Here is a 12,476-nt window from a genome sequence, read left to right as displayed (position 1 = left end):
TGTCCAGCCCTGGCACAGCTGCCCAGGGCAGTGGTGGAGTCCCCATCCCTGCAGGGATTTAAAGCCATGTGGATGTGGCATTTGGGGACAGGGGTCAGAGGTGGCCTTGGCAGTGCTGGAGCAATGGCTGGATTCAAAGATCTTAAAGGTCTTTTCCAACCAAAATAACTCCACCATCCAAACCATGCCCTTACACTGCCCTGCGAGTTCAGCTAATGCAGAAATCTGCCATCAAAGGCCTTTTATTCTCACCATGCTCACATTTAAGCCAACCAAAACCACTCCTGGAAGTCTTTAAACTCAGATATTTTGACTAAATTCCCTTTAAATTTCTCAGCCTGGTAATGTTTGTTCTCATTCATTCCAAACCCCTTCAAATGTTCCAATTAGCATTGTTTTTCCCCCTATCGGAACAGATGCAGGCACACAGTATTAAAAAAAACCCACAACAACCAACTGAAAAAAAAAACCCAAAAAAAGATAAAATACACCATTTACCCATCCTAGATAGACAAAGAATGATTTTGTCCCTCAGCCATGCCTTGCACAATGCCACTAAAAGCATGAAAACACCACTTAGGACTCCCAGGGATGCAGCACGTGCGCAGGGCTGAGGCTGCTGCAGCCCTCTGTGTGCAGAACACCTGGATGCCAACATCTGCTGCCAAGAGAGAGAAGGGGAAAAGAGAAAGCTTTCACTCCAGGTTGCATTATTTTGAACCCCCAGCGTGTTTGGGCTTTTGTATTTCTACCTTTTGAGGGGAGGGACCCCTGGAGGTGGATCCCCTTCAGGGAAGCCCTTAGCCTGGGAATGGCTTGCAGGGCCCCTCTCTGAGAAAAGCCACCAAAATTTCATAGGTATCCACAGGATTTAAGACCAGAAGACCATTTAGGAGAACCTCCTAGAAAAATAAGCAATTAAATATTCCCCAGTCACCTCTTTGTTGAGGCCAATTCTTTGTTCAGGGGAGAATTTCCAGAAAGTTGTGCTCGATTTTCAACCCTGATCTCAGATCTCAGCACGTGAAGAACTCTCAGTGCAGTCTTAAAAATTATGAACTCTGCCAAGCCCACATTAATACCTAACCCTCATGCTCAGAAAATTATATATTCTACTCAAATTGAATAGTTTTTTTTCTTTCTTTTTTTGGCCAAAGTAATAGACACAATTTTGCTACTTAATCCTCTCCTATTGTCTCAAGCTCACTCAAATTACAGCCATTTGAACTGTGATCTGAGCTCCCCTGTGCTTAAGGAACTAATTAGACCAAGGACAGTCAAACTTCCCAACTTCCTGAATACTAAATTCCTCGTCTGGCCAAGAGCCACAGGATGGGAGGAGAGGGAAGGAGGGAAGAGCAGAAGCAGGTCCCAGGTGGGTGATGGCTCCAGGGACATCCCAGTGCCTCCCCATCAGCTCCAAGGCAGGGGAACAACCACCAGGAGCTGACCAAAAAATCCCAGACAGCTCATGTTTTCTCTATTTCCTTGGAAAGAAATGTTCTGTTCCATCTGGGAAAAAAAAAGAGGAAAACCTGAGAGAGAGCCTCAAAACATTGTTCTTTGAGACACTTGTCCCAGAAGAGGAGATTCTGGTGAATAATCTCATTTTGGGGTGGGATTCCACCTCTCTCCTTTGAAAACATCAAGGAGGAGCACTCAGTTTGCCCGTGGTCAGAGGTCCCTCAGGTGAGGGGTACCTTGTGTCACTCCCTGTCCTGTCCTGTCCTGTCCTCTCCAGCAAGAGCAGGGTGACACAGCCAAGCAAACCCCAGCAGATCTGGGGTGGCATCTGGTTGTGGCACACGAGGTCAGCGCTGTAAAACACGGACACAACGCTGTCCAAGCAAATTTCCTTCTCTTTTTCTTGGGAGAAGAGAGGCAATCAGGCTCTGGGGGTATCAACATTTCAAAACAGACGTAAAGGAAGAGTTTGAGGGTGAGGAGAAGGGCTGGGATCACATGTTGGCAGCAGCACCTCACCTTCAGCTCCACTCTGGCCCCAGAGCAGGAGTAAACCGAGGATTTCCTGAGAGAAGGTTTATTGCTGAGCCTGGCTTGAGCCTGACATCAGCAGCACGGCACCTCCTGCCTGACAGGACAACACCAACAACACCTAAGCAGAAACTGAAATTGCTGTTTGCACTTGAAGGTGGCCCTGTCTGAACTAAAATGTGCAAATAAGTTTGCACCACTGCTGTTGGGTTCTCTGGGTGAGCTTCTGGGCTGTCAGTAAGACTCACAGAGTTGCTTGGGTTGGCAGGGACCTTGAAGAAGATTTTATTCCATCCCTCTGCCATGGGCAGGGACACCTTCCACCATCCCAGGCTGCTCCAAGCCCTGTCCAGCCTGGCCTTGGACACTTCCAGGGATCCAGGAGCAGCCCCAGCTGCTCTGGGCCAGGGCCTCACCAGCATTAACCACACTGATTTCATGTAATCATTGTTATATGTGAAATGCCCAAAGAAGGAGCCTGTACAGATGTCGTGACACAGAAAAATTTACTGGATGCAGCAGCCCCATGTTTGCCATCAGCAGAAAAGGGTGGAGGAGTCACAGCAGGCAGAGAGGTCACAGGGTGAGGGCACTGTGAGGCTTCACAAGGCCAGATGTGTCTGCTCTCCTTTCTTACCATCACCTCCTGCACACAAGGTGTCAGAGAAGACTTTAGGGAGGACCTGCAGGCACAGAAAATATTCCTGCAGGAGCTTGTTTGAACTGCTTTCAGTGTAACACAAGGGGAAACTTGCAAGTGTTGGGAAGGCCCAGCCAGGATATTGCCCAGGACATGCAAGGGCTGTTCCAGAGACTGCAGGACCAAGAGCCCCTGGGGAAGGACAGGAAGGAGGAATCCCAGGAGAAAACTGAATTCAGGCAGATTTCCACACGGATTTGCAAAGTGGCTAAGAGGGTGCCAGAGGACTGAGGCTTAGCTGGGTCCTGTCACCTCCTGGAGAGAGATGATCACGTTGGGCCAGGCCCTCCATGATGGGGATGCTCTCACCCCACAAGGAAGATCCAAGGAAGTCCCACCTCGAGCCAGGCTCTCACCAAAGACCAGGCCCAGAGGAACAGAGAGCTCGTGCCACTTTTCCACCCTCAGAGTTTCAACTGGGTGCAGATGATCTTATGACAAGATGGATGGATCCCGATATAGCAGCACTCGAGATAAACATTGCTGCAGAAGGGCTCTTGTGAGAGGATTGGGAGCGAAGAGGAGTTTGGAGGGAAGGATGGTGAATGAGGAACAATGGAACATCAGCAGCTGCTGGGAGCTCTGTGCCACCTTTTGTACAGAGACACCTTTTTGGGGTGACACTTCAAACTACCTGCAAAACCATTTCTTACTTCCAAGCCTTCTTTCCACGGTCCTTACTGAAACTTTTTGGCCCCAGCACAGCTGCGTTTGGTGGGGTCTGATACAGAGAGTTCCTGTGTCACTGGCTCAGAGTGCTCCTGCAGCCCCAGAGAGAGGCACCTACACCTCTGAGCACATCTCCTCACCTCCTCCCTGCAATCTCCAGGTGCTTTGGAGGGATGTGCTCCAAAATCCCAAGCATCATCAGCATCCTGCTCTGGACGTGCTGAACCCCGGGGTGTTACACCAGTTAAACACCTCCAAAATACCACAATTCCACATCTCCCAGCTGCCTCTGGTCAGACCACAACCACATCAGCAGGAGAACAGTGATCCTGGTGCCTCGAAGCTGCTGGAGCAGAGCCCAGCATGGCAGCACACAAGCACCTCTTGTCTCAGAGGGGGTGGTAGCACATGGCACAGAGAGAATCCTAATCCCTGCAAAGCCAGGAGGAGCTGAGGCACACCAGGACATCCTTTGAGCAGGATCCACCACCTAGGACACAGATCCACAGAGAGACAACAGCTTCTTCAGGGACCTGATTCCTATAACCACATCAGCTTTCATTTTCACACCGACTTTTAAAAAACACAAAAAACCACACAAACACACACTTTAAACTGGGAATCTTGCCCCGCCCCTTGGCCAGGTAAAAATCACATGAAAGCTCCAGCTCTGGCTGGCGCAGTGGCCAGGATCAGGAAGGGGAGGGAATGTTTATGAAATGGTTTTAACCAATTCAATTTTAAGGCAATTTGTGCGCAGCGGCAGAGGCAGCCCTGACTGCAGCAAACAGGGAGCAGGCTGGATCAATGGCAGGGTGGAGGTGGGGGCAGGAAAGCAGGAGCAGCAGACTGTGGCATTGAGGCTAATGGCTTTGGAGAGATTTATTCCATGAGAGGCACAGCTCAGAGCCACGTGGGTTCTGTGCCGGGAGTTCGGCACCACCTCGCAGGGACAGTCCCCAACTCCAGGGAGGATCAATACCAAACACTCCAGGAAAAGCAGGAAACTTCTCCTCTTACAACAATAAATAAATAACAATTAATGCATGCAATCAGACTCTGCAAAACCCAAAAATTCTGCTGGAAAAAACCCCCAAGCCAGCGAGGTAAAATCTCCAGCGCTGTCCCAGCATTGCTCCTGGGACAGCCATTCCTCACAGCCACACCCTGGCCCTGCCACCTCTCCCCCAAAACAACACCCTGCTGCCAGAAATGGGGATGGGCTCTTCATTTTCTGTACCAGCAAGGGAAAAATTTCCACCCCCTTCCCCAGCTTGGTCCTGCAGCAGCAAAGCTTCACCTGGAGACGCCAATTCCCCTCTCCCTGGTGGCCTTCACCCACCCTTTGGATGAATATTCAAGGAGTGGACAGCGAGAGCTGGTTTGGGGACAGAACAAAGGGAAGTGGCTTTTCGGAGCCTGGCTTTGACAAACGAGGGGAGGAATCGCCTCTGATGGCTCCACGTGCCCTGCGAGGTGGGAGCAGCAGCTCTGGATCTCTGCACCGGCAAAATTTGCTGGGAATTGCTCCTGATGGTGTTTGCAGCCCAAGGATAATGCGCTGCTCTTTCCACATCCCACTATCTCCATGCCCAAGCACATATGGTCTGGCTAAATAAGAAGCCTTGGAAAGGCTGTCAACAAGACTAGAGGAAGGTGGGCATCTGTGCAGAAACATATGCATGTCCCAGCACACGGAGAGGATGCCCAGAATCCCACCAAAATCAGCCTGGGTCCAGCAGAACTGGACCAGGGACACTGTGGCTGCCACTTCCCTTTGTGCTGTGGGACTGCAAACCCATCATTCTGCTTCCAAGGAGCCTCCTGCCAGGATATCTGAGATGTTCCCTACTCTGGTCCAGCATTTCAGGGCATTGCTGCTCCAGCCCACTTATGTGTTTGCTTCAAAGTCTTGTGTGTTTGCTTTATGTTCATCTGTAAAAATCTCCCCCACGGTACTAAAGGCAGTGGAATAATCTACTATTTCAACCCGCGTTCCTCAGAGAATTCTGCAGTTAAAAAAAAATAAAAAAGAAAAAGAAAAAAGAAAAAGGGGAAAAAAACCTGGTTGAATTTGATTAAACCTTTGGAATCTCTCCAATATTTCCAGTTATTCCATCTGTAGAAACACTCTACTGGCACTTGGCACATTCAGAGCTTTAACTGCCTTCTAAATCAGCAGCAGTTCTGCCTAACAATTTGGCATTTGCACAGTGCCTTGTAAATCACCCACCTTACATCTCTGGGGACGAGGACCAAACCCTCCAAAAAGCCCATTACTGCCTCAGAGAAATTCTTCAGGAAGAAAATACCTTCTTATGGGCTCATCTGTTGACAAAAAGAGGGGGGCACTGCCATTCAGTGGGCACCGTACTGACACCGAGGCTCCTGGTGTTACTATGGCAGTAAAATGAAACCCAACGCAGCCAGCTGGTTGTTACACCGCTATTAGAGCTTCTTTTCTGTTCCTGACCTTTCTAGAACTCTCCAAAAGGCATTAATCTGTACCAAATCCAGCCAGGGTCTAAGGCTGATGCAAGGTGAAGGTGTTGGGGTCCGGCGGGCACCACGGAGGGAACGATTCCGGTTCTGTCGGCCGGGATTTGTTGGCTTGTTTGGGTTTTGTTTTTTAATTTTTTTGGAAGTCAGGAACCAGGCTCTGAGCGGCTGCAGCTCCAAATCAAGCCACAAAGCAGCAGGAAAGCACTCAGTAATATCAGCAGCGATTTGTGCATTTCTTGCAAACAAAGAGCGGAGAAGGTCGGCGTTGTTACCTCCCTGCTTCCACCTCTTTTGTCTTCCCAAATGGTTGGAGGCTGAAAACCTCCCCTTCCCAAACTGCTCCTGGCTCCAGGCTCTTCTGAAAACCCCATCCCCTTATCTTTATCCACACCTGACCCTCTTTTATGCCTCCCCATCGATAAAGTGTATAAAAATCATCAATTTGAGCCTCACACTCGTGCCTGTGCCTCAGATGTTGTTTCCTGTGGGTCCTTCCCAGCACGGATTTGGGCTCTGAAGTGTACAGGGGGAGATAAAAAAACAAGGAAGAAGAGGACAAGGCAAACAAAAAAAAGAAGCACACGGAGTTAACTCTCCTCCTTCTGCCCTTTTCTGACTGATTTTCACACGTGCTGCGACCCTGCAGCCCCAGAAACCCAGGGCCACCTGAGGACTTTGAGATGGTCACTGGGCCACGCAGGGTGACCACTTGGAATCTGCCAGCAGGACAGAGTTCAGGGCTTTGGGATTAAAAAGGGCTGACCACCACAGCCAGGGCTGGAAGGGAATTTCTGACTTGTTTTGAAGGTGGAAATCCAACAGACAGAGTTGGGCTCTGGGCCTGTCCCACTGTGAGAGGCAGCGACTCCAACTGGTTTACTCATTAATATTCTTTAGGAATTAGTGGCTTAATTGATGCTTCCCATGCTAACATTTTAAAAAACTGCATTTTGTCCATCCCTTTGTATCCTTTGCTCTGACCCTGCTTGGTGCCTTTCAATTCCAAGGGGGAATAATTTCCCTCCTTGGCTGCACTAAGAGCACCCCCAGTGTGCTTCACCCATTTTTAATCAGTTCATCAAGCAGAGCAAGGTCTCATCCTCCACCCACCAGGTATCAGCAGGATCCTGTGCCACATCCATGAGCCTGGGGTTGGGGTTCTTCAGTAAAAAGCTTAACCCCTCCTCTGCAAAGAGCTGCTGGGGACTGGGTGTCACTGGGACACACAAGGATGCTGTTCCCTCAGCTTGTCTCCAGCTGCTGCCCTGGATGAGGTGCAGGAGCTCCAGCACTGCCCTGGCACGAGGAGCTGGAGCAGGAGAAAGGATCCTCACTGGGAGCTCTGGAGAAGGAGAGCTGAGCTCAGCTGAATGCTCCCCACCAGGGCTGGGACAGCACCGGATTTGTGGCCACTCAGCTCTTGCAGGCACTCTGCACATGATGAAAATGTTCCCTCCCAGCCAAAACCCCTAAAAATAATAACTGAGCAGAGCTGTGCCTGCAGCCAGCGATGCATACGAGATGATGGCCTCCTCAACACGAGAGCAAAAGGGCAAATGAATCACATTACACTCCATGAATAAAAACAGAATCTTAATGCACAGAGACTTAATGATTCCCTTCTGGATGCACGAGACATCGTTTGCAGAGGTGCTGAGCATTCCCAAGTCCCACTCAGCTCCTGGGGACAGCCAGGACTCTGAACTCTCCCAAGACCCATCTGAGAAAATCTCCCCACCTGGCAGGGAGGCTTTCCCTGAGGTCTGTGAAATTAAAAGCTCTCAGCAGCTGGCCTGGGCTAAAGACTTCGTATCTCACCCTGCTGCACCTGAATCTGTCCCTGGGAAGGTGGGATTAGGGGTTGCAGCTCTGTTTGAACTGTGATTTTATGTCATGCAAAGTGAAGAGGAACAAGCCCTGCCCACGATGGTGTCCCTGGAGCAGAGTCCTGCACTCCCCAGCATGTTCCCACTAGCACCAGGAGGCCACCAAGGTGTTTTCCCAGCCCCCCTCAGCATATTCCCTGTGCTCAAGTGGAAGGGGACGGTGCCATGAGGCACCTGAAATGGAGAAAACAGCATTTCCAAATGACCTCCTTAGCCAGGAGCTCACGGGGCTGCTATGGAAAAGCAGAGATGGCAGAATAAAACCAAATCCCACTCTTGGGAAGGGGCTCCTGCACAGCACAGCACCCAGGGAGAGAGGGAATCACCTCCACTCAGACCCTGCTGGGTGCTGAACACGCCACCACCCCTTCCTGGGTTTTCTCGGCTCCCTATGGCATTTAAACCCAATCCCGTTCCCATCTTGTTTGGCAAACCTTGCTGTTCTAAACATCCCCCTGCAAAGGTGGGATTTCCTACAGAAGCTCCAGTGTCACATCCCTGCCACATCCAACACGCAGGCAGCGCTGGCAGCGTGAGCTGCACCCCAGCCTGGCACCAGCCTTCCTGGGAGGGACTGAAAATCCTCCATACCTTCACTGTTTTCCTACATCTGCTTGGAAAACACAGCCCAGGACAACCTCTTCCAAACAACATCAGTCCTCTGGCAAACAAAAGCAAGTCAAAGGCAAACTATTTATTGCCAAACCCTCTTCCTTCGTTGTAAAATACTGCTTAATTTTATCCCTCAGGCATCTATTATCTCATAGCCCATATTATTTTTCCAGCTATTACTGCTTAATTTTCCCCATCCAAAAAGTCCGTACAGACACCAGCCAATTTCCGTCTTGGCATAATTGTTTAGGAGAAACAAGCAGCTGTTTCACTGGGGTCCTAAAGAATTGATGGGGAATCAATGCTTCTCCCTTTCTCTGTCCACAAGAAACCTCGGAGGAAAGTCACATGTGCTCTGCCACCAGCATTGTCACCCTGCCAGGGGACACTCCCTGCTCAGGGGGGACCCACCAGACCCCTCATTTACAACCTCACACTCTGGTGGAAATAAAGGTGAGCATAAACACTCCTTTTTTTTTTTTTTTTTTTTTTAACTTTAAATAAAGCTGCTGATTTTAATCAAAGCCTAAAACCAAAAGTAAAAGTAAAACCTGTGGCTAGTGGAATGTGCCTGGACTGCTTCTGTTTCCTTATCCTGACAGAATTTGTTTTACCTCTTGTTGATTTGGTGATTTGTTGTTTTTTTTTAACCAGCAAAGCTTCTGTGGGGGCTCTGAGTATTTCACAAAATGCCAGCACTGGCCATGCAGGTAAACACAGGACATTCTCCATGCACAAAGTCCATAACCCTTGTTTTGTGGAGACTTTGGAAAAGCCATCACCAGCATCAGCTGGCACTGGAGGGACCAGCACACACCTGACAGGGGTGGAGGTTTGCAGGAGAGCATTCAGAAATCCATCCCTAACCCTAACCCTAACCTTTTCCTGATATCCCCCCTAAACCTGCCCTGCCCAGCTCCAGCCCTTCCCTGGGTGCTGTCCTTGGGATAGGGATGTATTTCAGCCTAATCCCAATTTGGGTTGCACATTTGCTGAACCACTGCTGACACCCTTTCCCCTTCAGCTATTTATGGTAGCCTTGGGATTCTGGGTGCTTGTGGAGCTGGCTTTTTGTGTCATGAAGCACCTGCACACCCAAGGGTTTGAGTGGGCAGGAAGGGATTTGTGGTAATGGAGAAAATGGGAAAACATTTCTTAGGGACCATGGAAGAGCCTCGATGGGCTCAGCACGTGGCTACAGGACAGAGCATCTCCCACATCCTCCTTCATTTTAACACTTTATTGCTGCTCCTGAAGAAAAGGCATTTTCCTTTCCTGTCCTGCCTTTAGATGTTGAATTAAAAAAGAAGCTCCCACGGCAATGGGAAGCGTTGGAGCTTTGCTCCAGCCTTGTCCAGTGGGTGTTCCCAGAGCAAACAGGAACTGCAAGGATGGCAATGAGTCAGGGAGGCAGAAAGGCGTGAAAAAAGGATGAATGGGAAGGCAATAAACCCGCAGTATTTCACTGTGGGACTCGGCTCCTGGATCACCTCCATCCATCAGCAGGAGCAGAGCCAGGCAGGGCTGTGCTCACATCAGTGCCACTGGCACAGGAGGGGCTGTGGCCACTCACCAAGCCATGGGCTGAGGCCACTCAACTTCCACCACCTCAGATCCCCCTCCAGAACAACGGGAAAAACACTCCAGCTTTCACCAGCATCTCACATCAGGCATGGGAGAAAAGTGATGGGGCAAATCCCACAGGCAGGAAAAGAAGCAATCCAGGAAAGGCACTGATGGTGGATGCAGTATTGAAACTGTCCTGCTCAGGGACTCTGGCCAGGAAGGATGAAAAGAGCTCACACATCTTGGGTCTGATCTGATTCAGCAAGAGGGACCTGAGAAATATGTTCAAAAAGGAAAGTTGTTCCCTGCAAAAATCTGGGAAACAATTCAAAGAATCAAATCAGAGAAAGGTCACCCCCAAAACTCCCAGTTGTCCCTTCATCCCCCATTTCTCCTGGAAGCACAAAGCATGGCAGCTTCTTTTTGGGACCAAGATGCAAAACCTCCCCTCTCTCTTTATCTACAAAGAAATCACAAAAACATCACCAGGAAGCAGAGGATGGGAACTACCTCAGTGCTTTATCTTCTGGAGCTGCAGCCCATTTGAGGAAAACGTCACTTCTTTTTCAGAAGGATCACGACAGGTTCCTGCACCTCCTGCCATCGCTGCTCATCTCTTGCTTCAGAGATCCAGCCACAATTCCACGGCAAAAACAGCCATGCACAAGCTTTGCCTGCACATCAGGCTCATGGCATTTCACAGAGAGCTGGCACCTCCCAAAACACAGAGCTCTGCAGCCTCCTCAGTGACCCACAGCTTGGACACAGGCTGGGGCAACTCACCCCTGTGGGTGTGAATAAACCACTCTCACCCCAAAAAGAAGCAAATTCCCCATTAGAGCTGCAGCAAACTCAGGCAATCAGCAAAAGAAAGCTTTTTAAAGAGATATAACCCAGGATTTCTGTGTTGAAACACACGCCACAGATGGTGGAGCAGACGAGGATTAATTCATGAATCATATTTCTTAAACGATACAATCTCTCTTTTCACTTCCATACTTTCCCTTTTTGACTCAGAAGCAGGGATTTAAGATGCCCTTCCCAGATATGAATTTTGCATGAACAAACATTGCAGGGCTAAAAAAAAAAAACCCAACAAAAAGCCCACCAAGAAACCCACAACAGCAATAAACCAGAAAAGCCAGATGTTTAAAGAGAAGCTCTCAAATGCAAGCGAAGGCGTATCCTGTCCATCTACACGAGAACACGTGTGGAAATACAACGGATGCAAGCACAGAGCTGGGAATGGGGTGGGAAAACGAACTCCCCACCATTTGGAGCTCAATAATGCTTCAGCCAGGGTTCTGAATTTCACAAAAGCTGGTTTTCTATCTCCTCCTATCTCATTCACCACGCTCTCAGCAAAAGGAAAGCCTGAAGGCATTTCCAGGGAGAGGCCTCCTCGTTCTGCCAGTCTGTGCCTCCTCCAGCCCCCATCAACGCTTCCCTTCGGAAAATCCCGGCACAGGCACCGCCAGGTTGCTCTCCAGGAAAAGCTGAGGGACTGCAGAGAGCAGGAGCAAGGCAAAACATCCTGCCCCACACACACAGCTCACCACCCCAGCTGAGAGGGGTTTGAAGTGGGGAAGAGAGAAGGAAATGACACGAGAGCTCTTCAGCAGCGGGAGACTCCGATATCCCGGCTCCCTCCCAGCTGGGAAGCTCCTTCAGACCAGCCAAAGCCATGCCAGCCTGGGCAGAGCCTCTGCTTCCACCCAGGCAGGAGCAGACACGGATCCAGGGCCAGCAGGACCAGCAGCAACACCCCAAACTGCCCCTCCTGGGCGACTTTCTCACCTTTCTTTGATCAGCAAAGCAGCATTTCAGTCATTTATTCCGCTCTGCACACAGAGCTGCTGCGTGTGTGTGCTCAACAGCTTCTTTACACAGTCTTGCACTTCCTATTGTAGCTTTACACACAGAATAAGAGTGGGGAAAAAAAAATAAAAATCACTTACCCTTCAATTATTTCAACCTTTCCCTGCTCTGTGCGTGACGTGGGCTTCTCTTTTGGTTACTATTTCCAGATTTGGTCTTTGGGTAGGTGAATGGAAGAGGAGAGTGACAGGAGTTGTATTTGATGACGATGGAGACTGTAAAATAAAGAGAAGCATTTTCAGTGCAGAGCAGTCCTCCCCTATAGGTACAGATCAGATTGTATTAAATTAAATTAGTGACACCTACATAAATGCTTCCTACTGTTTTTATGCACACATACAAATATCACAACTGTCAGGGAGAATGCTGCTGTCAGTGATACGGCAGGGGGGAAAAAAGAGCAATTTCTAAAATGGAAGGGAAAAAAGGGAATCTAGGCTAACAAGCAGGGTTTGAGCAGCAGCAGAGTGGCTGCTGATGGTCTGCAGGAGGGCCAGGAGGCAGCTGGAAGTGCCATGGGAGCACTGGGAAGGGCTGGAGCAGAGGATGGCATGGAAGGAGCACAGGTAGAGAAACTGCAACAACAACCCTGACAAAACGCTCCTCTGCTTCCCAAAATACCACATCAGCTTGTAAGGAAAGAGAGGGAGAGAGGAAGAGAGGGAGAA

The 12,476-nt window shown here is 49.6% G+C and overlaps 1 protein-coding gene across 1 annotated transcript in view; it reads right to left on the bottom strand.

The window, feature by feature from the left end:
- NEXMIF (neurite extension and migration factor) overlaps positions 1-12,019 on the bottom strand; it is a 49,126-nt gene extending 37,107 nt beyond the window's left edge. Inside the window, exon 1 of the mRNA XM_033514132.1 lies at positions 11,889-12,019. The gene's annotated coding sequence lies outside the window, so the exon portion shown is untranslated. The remainder of the gene's footprint in view (positions 1-11,888) is intronic.
- Between the last annotated feature and the right edge of the window lie 457 nt (positions 12,020-12,476).

This window comes from Parus major, chromosome 4A, assembly GCF_001522545.3.
Source record: "Parus major isolate Abel chromosome 4A, Parus_major1.1, whole genome shotgun sequence".
Classification (NCBI taxonomy): domain Eukaryota; kingdom Metazoa; phylum Chordata; class Aves; order Passeriformes; family Paridae; genus Parus; species Parus major.
The sequence above is the reverse complement of the archived record's forward strand: the minus strand, read 5'-3'. Positions and strand labels throughout refer to the sequence as shown.